Genomic DNA, 11,430 nt, shown 5'->3' with positions numbered 1-11,430 from the left:
TCTGGGCCCAATGCAGCCCTGTTATTGTTGGAAGCAAGACGAATTTTGCCTTCGACAGAGCTGTCTCCTGTTAGTCTTTTAGGCTGTGAGGAAGGGCCCTGTACAGGCCCTGCAGAGGCCCTGTAGGATTGGTCTATGACTTTATCAGTCATTTTGATGGCAAATGTCAGTCAGAGCTTCCTAATTCCCTCTGCCCCACCGCTGTTCTGCGCGGCAGGCAGTGAGGTGACAGCAGAGCTAGCAGAGGAGCAGATTCATTCAGGCCTGTAAGAGGCAGGGACTATATGTGCCCATAGTTGAGCAGAGAAGTCTGAAGGAGCCAACGCCTCTGAGGTGTCAAACAGAAATATGGTTTTAACAGCCTGGCCTCACTCCTCTGGGCATCAGCATCAGGCTTTTAGTGATTTGCTTCCGGGCAAGGTACCCAAGCCAGGCGAGAATGGCCCCTCCTCACCTTCTAAGGGCAACTGGAGGAACCCTCCTGCTCCCCTGTTTGTGCTGATTTGAATTAACTAACCCTGCCCATACACCTTGGGCCACCCTACCACGTACTTCACCGCAGGAGGCTGTCAAATAACTCAGTGCCCCTCTGTCAAGGCCAAGCTGCACGCAGCTGTGAGTGGAACGTGGTGCCCAGCAGCCACTGGGAAGGCCGTGCCAGGGCCGACGGGCCGGCGTCGCCACTCCCTTGTCTCCCTTGAAAACATGAATGTCAAGAGCTGTTTGGGGTTGCTGAGAGATTATTTGGGAGTACTAAAGGGATGAAGGGAACCATGCTTCATTCTGTCCCCAGAATAAGAAACAAGTATTTTTGGCATGGTTTAGGATGAGTTGTTGCAGCAAATTTGGGGGGCATGTGATATCTCCTCTTTCTGAGTGTGCTTCAAGGGCATTTCTCTACTTTATATAAAGCACAACAAAGGCATTCTCAGGGCGTGTGCTGCTAGGCTCTTGACAGTCCTGCTGGTGTCCACTGCTGTTTGATAGCTACTGCTGCTCTGGAAGGCTACAATAAGCCATGCCAAGGAATGGAGTCAGCCCAGAGCCTGTGTGGGATCAAGGAAGCAAAAGCCACTTGTTGCAATAGACATCATAAGCATGTTACCACACAGAGACAGACACATGAAAATAACAGTTTCTTATCTTAGAGGTGCTGGATCATGAAAGTATATACAAGTATGTGCTCTTTGCTGCAGGATTCAGCATATATTTGCACACAAGTATCAGATGCAAGTATCTAAAGTTAATGCTGTTATTTTATTGTGTTAGGGACTAAATAAGTGTTGAAATAAGTTGGAAAGTATATTGTTCTTCTGATTATACAGTATAATAAACTGACTCTTTGTTGTTTATCCAAGCAGTTAACTCTTGTGAAAGTCTCTATTGTCAAACTGCTTAACAGTTCTTTCTTTTAGACTAGCGGTTTGGGTTTGAGTTTTCTCAGGAAGAGGTATTGGAGAAACCATGACCAAACTGCCTGGTCATAGCTAGAGAATCTGTGCTGGCTTGCATTCAGGACTGAGGTGGGGGATGCAGAGCCTGGTTTAGCACTCTCTGTATGGGTGCTTTCCCTGGCACAGTGCAGTCTTGATCTAGGCCTACGTACTGTAGCACATTAAAATTATATTAACAATCATATGCAGGTGTTCTGATTAATCAAGACAGTTAAGTGAACTGTGGGGAGAATTCTGTCTTGATGTGCTACAACTAGATACCCTTCAGAAAGGAATAAATTTGAGGGTCAAATATAGATTCCCATGAGCCTAATCCTTCATCCTTTCTGTGCACAAAGACAAACAAATTCAGAACAGGGGGCTGAGTCCTTTCTAAATTGAAACTGGAGTCATCATTAGCCCCATGAAACTCTCAGTGTGTTTTGAGTCAACTCCACCCTGCTCTCCTCTTGACCTCCCTCTCCTGTGCTAATGTAATTAAAACAAAAACTTATTCATTGCTGAAAATTAGTTTTTTAATTATAGCTTATTGCAAGCTATAACATTGGATCATAATTTGATAATTATGATATAGAGATTTTTATACAGCTGATGTAAAACCAAATTAAATTATTTTCTTTTGTGGTATTTCCAAATAATGAAATTGTATATGAAAACAGGCTATACATGCATTCACATATACGTGTCTAGACTTCTATATCACACAGAACTGCTTGGATATAAGCAGGTGTTACATGTACTTCTTTAAGACTGTGCATACATACACACACCTATGCTTATAGTATAGATTTCTCATTTTATGTAGAAGGTCCTAAAGTAAATCTACTAATTAAAGCACTAATACCCATCTTAAGGCTGATAATTAGGTATAAAGAGAAAAAGAGACAGGATTAGTGTTCAGATCATGTTCCAAATGCCTCTTAATTGGGTGTTTGTAATCAATCCTGATTGCAAGAGGCAGTGGTTTGGCAGAATAAAGAATGAAAAAGGCTTAGCCCTACTATTTTCCTCTTAGTTGACTTGGCCATAGTATTTAGGTCAGGATCCAGTGTCAAACAAGGTAATTTTGTCGACCTTAGCGATCCTCATAAAGCATACAAACATCTTCTCTAATGATATTTTTTCAAGCTAAAAACTCTCTCAAGCTAGAGAGTTATTTTTATCCAGGATCTTAACAAGATTTTTCAAGTGAACCACAGAAAAGACTTTGTTCTCCTGGCCTCCATCCACCACTGACTTCTAAAAGCAGGTCTGAGTTCACTGTGGGGCTTTCATTGCATTGACCTTGGCACTTTTCTCACCAAGCCACAGTCTTCCATCACAAAACCACACAGCTTGGTATAATGATTATTTCTTTATCCCAAGTAACCAAACAATTTTTTAAACAGGGTGGCAGATTTCCCTCTTGCACTGTGGGAAGCAAGCACCTGGCCATTTCCAAATAGAGTTTTAATGAACTTCCTGAAGGAGATTTGAGAGAAGTTTAATAAGTCACCTGCCAACTTTTTGGGAGCATAGGTCATTTGCTTTTCTGTAGAAATTCACAAAAATGTGAGAATGACCCCCTTCTGAGGTCCTAAACTTCCACAGAGGAAATTGGTTTTCATGGGCAATATCAGAGGTTTTTAAAAATGTAACCTCAAAAAAATAAAATTTCTGATTGTTTCTCACACATAAGGTAGTGTGAAACTCTGTGATCCACAAAGCTGGCTGTGAACTGTGCGAGCTTTGTAATAATTCATTTAAACAGAAAAGGATTGTGCATATTTCTACTCATCTTGCATGTTAATGGCATTACAAGTATTTTACGTAATGCTATAAAATTAAGAATTCAGATGTCTCAAAAGGACCATTGAGAAAATATCTCCATATGTGGAAGAGACAGCCATTTGACATGGTGATTTCTTCCAGAAGAAACTATGCACATCCCAGAAGCAGAATAACCAGCTGTTGTACAGGAGAATCTGGACGGTTGTCTGCTGTCTTCCACGCTGATGTGGAGCTATGGTGGCCACATGACTCCCCTACATACAGATGGGCTGGGCTTCACCCTGAACGAGAGCCTGGGTTAATCCCTTCCTTACACTCCCAGAAGCTTGGGCTCCATGGCAGATTTGCACTGTGTCCCCATGTGAAGAGACAGCCCAACAGAGCGGTGGGGTCAGAGCAGGGTGGGAGCACCCCACTGCCCAGGGGAGGTGCACCCACTGCCCTGACAGCTCAGCCCTGTGCTGGAGCAGTGCCCCACTGCTTTTCATGGTGGAAAAGAAGGTACAAATAGTCCTTTTTTTTTTTTTTTTTTTTTTTTTTTAACAATTTTTAAACTGGAAGTTGGTAACCTGAAGAAAAATAGAGCAGTCTGTTCCCACCCGGGTTATTATTCAACCTCAGGCTTTGAAAAGTGTGCCCTCACGGCCAAAGTTTTGCTCGTCTTACTCACATAAACAGTCCCAGTGAAGTCAATTAAAACAACAGGCTCACTTGTGCAGGGCTAATAGCTAGGACATAATATATGGTACCACACAAATTAGCAATTATTTTTTATAACAATGGTTTTCAGATGCTTGCGGAGTAATTTACAATACAGTAGAAAGTTCAGCTTCATTCTTTTTGCCCCCTCAATTCATAAATCACTATGAATAAGTTATCATTTCTTCCTTAGGATCTTAGCACATAATAGCAAAGGTTTGGGGCAAACGGCTAAGTGCACGGGTGAGAATCAAAGTTTGCCTTGTTGTAGGAGCTCGTGCCAATCTGTCATTAAGCCAGACAAGTTCGACCAACTTTTTTCTGATATATTCAGTCGTAACAAGGGAAGCAGATCAGCAATTCAGAAGAGCTTTAGCTTGATCACCGTGCAGAAACATAGGCTACGCTGCCTATTTCCATAGCAATCACTCCACTTTGCCAGATGCAAAATGGGAGGCTTACATCCCTCATGCTAAAAACCCTTCTTAGAGGAAATCCTAGGCTGTCGCTCCATTTGAGTAGCTTTAGTTAAGTCTGGAAAAATATGCAAAGGTAGCTCTTAAATAAAAGCTCTTCTTTTCTGTTTCACAGCCATCTTCATAATCTGTTTTGGAGACATAGGCATAAGACATATTAACATGGTAGGCATATGTTCTGATTGTTGAGTGGGTTTTGACATTCCAAAAAAAAACCTAAGACTTCATGTCACAATTCTATAAACTTTACCTATTTGTATATTCATATCTGGGCTTAAATCCAAAACTTCTTTACATGCATTTACAGCAAACAGTTGAGGTTCATCTCCTCGTATTTCAGACAGCAAGCAGCTAAGGCAGGTACACATTTTAGCCACTCTATATAGTCTAATGATCTAATGCATTTCAAAAGTTTTCTGTTGTGTTTCAATAGTGAACACAGTATATAATGTAGGTACATAAAGTAGATAAAGGACCACATTGGACTGCGAAGCAAGTGAAGACAACTTTAAGCATATAGTATATCATGTTATGTTCCTTACTGGCTTCCATTTTCATTTATCCTCCACAGCTATACTAGATGATGGCCTTCAAACAGTATAATAGTCTTCTTTATCTCATTTCTCTGACATCATTTTCAAGTTCCTTATTACTCTTGAACAGTGTAACTAATAATGCCCAAATTGCTTCTCATTCTTCCCATCATAGCATGTCATTATTCAAGAAACCAGTGCTCTTCAGACTTTCCCACACAAGTAGCTCTCCCCTAAACTAAACTTAAAGCTTACTAAGAAGAGCCAGTCTCACATTTCCCAGGCAGTTAAGCTCCTACTGGCTACTACTTTGCATATTTTTACACTTTTTAGTTAATCCTACCTGTGTACTCCTTGAGACATGAAACTTGGTCTTCTAAAGACTAATCTTCAGATGTTGATTTTTGTACGTATTTAATGATTTCAATTAAAGTTTTGTTTATGTATAGTTAAAACAATTCAGTATGCACTGGGGGATGCATGTATTCCAGTATAAAGATGTTTTATGTCTGTATTTTTGCAGAAATAAAACTTGCTAGTGTCAGCAGTTTGCTGCAGGGACTGTACTGCTTCAGGTATAATGGTTTCTAAACCAGTATAGCTAAAGTGGCTGTAAAAACAGTGTATAGACCTACTTCTGTGTTACATAGCTGGTCACAAATGCCAGTAGAGGGTTCTGGATATTGTATTAGCTAAATTTGTTACCAAAACTTTATTAGATTGCCTTACTGATTGCAAATTGCAAATTGCAATACAGACACACATATATATATTGGGGGATTTACTGGCACATCCATTTTCTCCCAGCTTTTACTCTTCAAACAAAAGCTTAGGCAAATTGTCCAAGCTAAGCAGTTCCTCTGCCTACTGTAACTTTTGCTTTCCAGGAATGTCTTTTTTGAACTTGCCTCACTAGGCAGCTAGATCAAATACTGTAGTGTGACCTTCAGACACCTCGCTTACTCTGTGAATATTGTCCATATGCACACTCTCACCCTGTGATACTCCATATGATGTGCAGGGCAGTTTATCCCTTTTCTTAGTTATTCCTCCCTCCATCTCTGACATTACTAAGTAAAAACACACTCATAGGTGTAACCACAGCTCAGCTGATGCTCAGAAATCAAACTCTGAGTGCTCTGAAAATCAACATGTGATCACTGAGCAACTTTTTTGTGTCTCCATATGCTCAGCATAGAAAGGAAAATATATCCTTCCTTGCCCATCCCAGCTTCAGCTCTTTCTCATCTAAAAGGTATAAGATAATTTTAATTTAAATATGTAAAGAAAGGAAGCTGATTTTCATGGGCCATAATTTAATTTGTCCAAAGATCATTCTCCTGAAGTTAGTGGAGCACCAGTGATTTATATCAGCTGAGTGTGAAGCTGACTCTACATTTCTACAGCTCTCTAGAAAACTTCAGAAAAAAAAATGCCAGTATTGTAGCTGAAATGACATTAACTCAGAGGGAAGTCAGTTAAAGTTTTGCCATTCAGCAAAATCAGACTTTAATACTCATGAAGAATGAGTAGGAACTTCTTAAAAGTAGGTGGAATAAAGACCAAAGTCCTTCTGTCATGCATACAAACCTTTCTCTCCACTAGCAGCTTGAAAGGTGTACACAGGATTGGGTGCTAGGCCACTGTGGCTGTTCATGGTGCTAACTCTTTCATGTTGCTTGATCTTGGGCCAGTCAATCATCATCTTTATACCTCTGTTTCCTTAGAGAGGATAGTATATTTCTGGTTTTCAAATGTCTGGGGATGCACTTATTAGTGTTTTGTGAAGTCCTTAGAGACTGCTGTGTGGAAATGTGGTACAATATAATAGTTATTTGCCATTGTTTTGTATTTCTTCATCTTCTAGCTGATAATTTTTTTTTTAACAGTATACTGCTGTGTAAAAATGCATGTGGCAATCTTGACTTCCAGAGAGAAGTGTTATCCAAATGAAAATAAAGAATAGGACTCATGCTCACAAGAGACACATTATCCATGATGAGAAGAATCTATAACAGACACAGCACTAACTCAAAACTGTGCACCAAACAGCATCCAAATGCAAGCAATTTCAACTGTGTGCATATTGCCAGTACAAAACCAGGCCATTCTGCAAAGGCAGTGGCCCCCAAGGAGCAGTGATCCTAGCAACAGAAACACTAATGGCTGTCTTCTCATGTGCAGTGAGGGAAAGCAGCACTTTAGAGTCGCCTTGGGCAGCTGTTAAGTTATTCATTCTTAACTTACTTCTGTAAAGCTGTTACTGGGTGGAAGCAGATGACACAAAGATTTGGGGCTTGCTTTATCTGATATGGAAGGAGCATTCCCCATCCTTGCATATAGGGTGAAATTCTAGCTTCCTTCAAGTCAGCGGCAAAACTTCTCCCCAGTCTCACCTGGACTGAAAACAAATGAACAAATTTAGCCTCCAGAAAAAACTTTTTTGAAGAACACTTTTCTGGTACCAGTTATCTCACAGAATTTTCCTCAGTTTGGACATTACTTTCCCTCCAGTGCACACAGTGGGTGCAGGGGAGCAAAGAGGCCCAAGAGTTTTCAGATGCATTTGTACTGCTAGAACAATGCTGAAATAAACCAAAACAAACAAGCAAATAAAAAACCCACACCACCACACAATTTTCTGTTGTTAGAGTACATGTGATGCTTGAAGTACTATAGTAGGTCATCTGCCTTGTTTCTTAACCTTCTTTAAGAATATTTGAGGCTGTTCTGTGGTTTGTTTGTTCCATGTGATGCCTCATCCCTCCTTATCTCCTATCTGTAGGTGATGTGAAAGCTCACATTCTCCTGATAAAACACAGTAATTTTCTCTCTCAATATTGTCCACTCCAAGCTTTGGACACCATAAGGTCTCAAAAAATTGTGAAACTTTATAAAAATCTTTGTATCTCAGAAATGACTGTGGTTTTCTTTTTTATTTTCCATCTATTATATTTTGGGTGATTTCTTTTAGAGGTAGTAATAGCCAGAAAATTCCTCTGCCTTAGATGAGAAGTTGGGCAATAACATGGTATGAGCAGCTCATGTTTCAAACCCTGTGACCAAATTTCATGATACTTGTGATAAAAATCATGAGAGCTGGCAATGCTGCATCCTGTTAAAGACCCAGCTTTCTGATGCTGTTTCTGTTCTCAGTAAGAGCCCTGAAACTCTCATTCAAGTGACAGGCTTGTAGAAGAAAAATAAACACAAAAGGAAATGGAAGTATTAATTATATTGATTTCAGTGTTTGTCTATGTTTCTTCACTCCTGCATGATCAAAAATTTCAGAAAGCACAAAGAACCCCTCTGAGCTTGCCACCCTTTTCTTGGAGTAGGCATAAAACTGCATTAAGAGTCTTGTTACAGAGACTACGTTTGCTTCGCTTTAAAGCAAATTTACACCGAAGAAAAGAAAATTGATTGAAAGCCATTAAGTACAAGGACACGACTTTTGGCTCAGGAAGCCTCTGATCTGCAAGTTGTTGTCATGTTTAGGACAAAGATTCACACTGGCTATTTCAGGTTCCTTACACTGTCCCACTGACATCCATTGGCAGGCATCTTGGAGGTGTATGAGGTGGACTGACACAGAAAAATAATTCTTGTGCCATGTTCTGTTACCTGTTGCTCAGGCTTAAATTTTCAGGCGATTGTTCTCTTTCAAATGTCACACAAAAATACTTTGTGAAATAGCTAACACTGACATCAAGGGTCCCATCCTCCACCTAACTATACCACTATACCATTTTTAAGTCTGTGTGTTTCCAGTGAAGTCAATGAAGTTATAACAGGCTGCTTTGTATTTCCTTGACGGTTTGGATCCTTCCTTGCTGCAGTTACAGTAACAGTGAGTCCGATCCGATGTGCACAAGCTGAGAAGTGGCTGTATAGCTCTAAACTCAGGGGATGTTCTGAGGACAAAAGCAATTTTCAAAACATTTTTATAAACTCAAGGAAATCTTAATGTCTTTATTCTGTTATTGCTTTAAAACAATAATCCCAAACTGACCTGGGAGCTATTACTCAGTGAGCACTGGCCCCTTGGAAGGTTTCAACTTGTCAAGTTTAGCCATATTTTGAACGCATAGAGGAAGTCATTAAGGCACATCAGGCTGCTGATTGCTATTAAACTCTGCAGAGAGTTCTGTGTAAAAATCAATGCTATAACAGGGCTACAAGAACCTGAGAGGCAGGAAAAGCATTTCTTTACCCTCTGGTAACTGAAAAATGGATTAATAGATTTTTGTGAAACCTCAAAATAATATCACCTATGGAGCTAGGGGCCAAATGTAAACCTCTGTGACAAAATAATACAGCTCAGAAAGCTCTGTGCAGGTGAAAAAGGGATTATAATGGAATTGTCAGTGTTGTAACACTGCTGTAACCTCAGCTGTGTGTTTCTGTGCGGGAGAGAGCTCACACATCTGCACATACACTCATGTACCTGCTTATTTATTGTGTCCCAAGGAACGCCTTTTTGGCTACAGAGCCTGGAGGGAAAGTGTGCTCTAGTAAAGTATGATCACATGCAGCTGTTGCCAGAACGGGACTCCGAGTTCGGTCTCAGCATCAGCAGAAGTGTTACTTGGATGGCCGGTGGGTTTTGCTTGCGTGGGAGCTGCACTGACAAATGCAACGCAGTGTGCTACTTTTGTAGAAGTAATTTTTCCTAGGAAAAAACTAGTTTAATTATATTAGGAAGCCTTATTGTAAACTTGTAGTATATAAACCAGGCAAAGTCCATTGTCTGGCTCTGAGACCAATTGCCATGGAATGGCTTAAATTCAAACAGTCCAGTTCTCTTCCCAGAAAACAATGTGGCGACACTCAATTCAATTTTTGGCATGAATTTAATACAAGTTTTTATGATAAAATGTTGAAACTTCTTTTTAATTTATTTTTCTTTGATTCCTATATAGAAAGAAAATTTTACTGAGCTGTATTAAATTTGCTTTTTTCTATCATAAGATCATTTGGGTTGGAAAGGACCTCAGGACATCACCTTGTCCAGCATACTACTCAAAGGAATTGCATTTTTTTTGTAATACAAAAGCTAAAATGAAACAATCCATGTAAAACCAAATGTTTCCATAAAACCAAAGATGACCGAAGGATGTTTTAGAACCTTTCTTACATTGCCATTCCCAGCCTTTCTGTTCAAGTAAATACTAGCTTCTCAGCAGATCTCCTTATTCATTTTAAAAATATACATCACATGTTTTTATTGGTAAGAAGGTTCTCTTCTGTTTTTTCCATTTAAAAATACATGGAAATATCATGTAGGATCAACCCACCCTAGGAGGAGGAGGGCTGAGGGGTAGCATCCAAACCAGGTCCCTCCATGGTGGCTGCAGGGCCTCACTGAAGCATGGTCTGCTGTCTCAGCTAATCCCAGAAAGACCTTTTCATAGACAGAGGGTGAAGGTGGGCTGTCTCAGTATCAGGGCTCAGGGCAGGCAGGACTTAGGACCAAAATAATCAGCTTTGGTCCAGGTGGAGGTAAGTTCTGCCCAAAGCTCACCCAGGACTGACGGTGTCTGACGGTTTCCACCCTGTCCTGAGGAGCCACCACTGTGCATCCCCCTGAATCTATGGCAAGAGCACATGGTTATGACTGTGGCCAGCATGACAGACCCTCCCAGAGGTTCTGGGCCCAAGACTAGGAGACCTGGAGAAAGGGGTCAAAAATAGGCTTTCTGTTAGGGATCATATCAAGCATATGCAATGAAAAAGCTCTTAACAAGTGAGTTGTTAAAGCCTGTTTTGGTGTGTAATGGTCTGGATCAGCTGCAGTGAGGGGGGCAGACTGTGGACGTTTCCCCAGCACGGTGCTGAGGAAGGAGACTCCTACACTCTCATTACAGCAGGGGAAAATCCACTTTTCTTGCATGGATAATTTGGAAGTTATGAATCAGCCTGTTGTTTTTATTTCAGTGGAGTACAGACAAGAGTTGTGTAAAATGAGGCTGCTGCCTGTCTGTCAGGCAGCTGTAGTTTTTTACCCTGCAGCCTCTTTTAATGTGCATTCTTGGCAAATTCTGAAGAGAAGCAGTCACAACTGTGCACTCAGACATTAGAGCAATCTCATACTCCAGTCATTGAGCTGGGGACTTCTCTCATGCATTGCCCTGTGTTTGACGCAGCCATTAAGCATCCTGACCCCATAACCAGAAAACTGAATTGGTGTGTAAGTTAAAAGGCACAGTAAAAATATGTTCCTGAATCATCTGGTTTTGAACAGAGATTAATATTTTCTTGAAGTGTATCTACTTTTCTCAGGTGTTAAATAGACCATTTGCACTTTGCTGGTTTTAGGCTTTTTTAAAGTAGGTGCTAAAGGCTATTCCAGCTTAACTCTACAGGGTTTAAAGGCATGAGAGACAGGTACATGCAGAAAAATGCCCATCTCTCTCAAATAATTAGCAATTATCTGTCAAAAGAGCTCCTGAACGGACTACAGTAAGAAAAACACTTTTCATCTTCAGCTTTTTTTGT

This window comes from Merops nubicus, unplaced genomic scaffold, assembly GCF_000691845.1.
Source record: "Merops nubicus isolate BGI_N331 unplaced genomic scaffold, ASM69184v1 scaffold36560, whole genome shotgun sequence".
NCBI classification, from domain to species: Eukaryota; Metazoa; Chordata; class Aves; order Coraciiformes; family Meropidae; genus Merops; species Merops nubicus.
Note: the sequence above shows the minus strand (reverse complement) of the source record.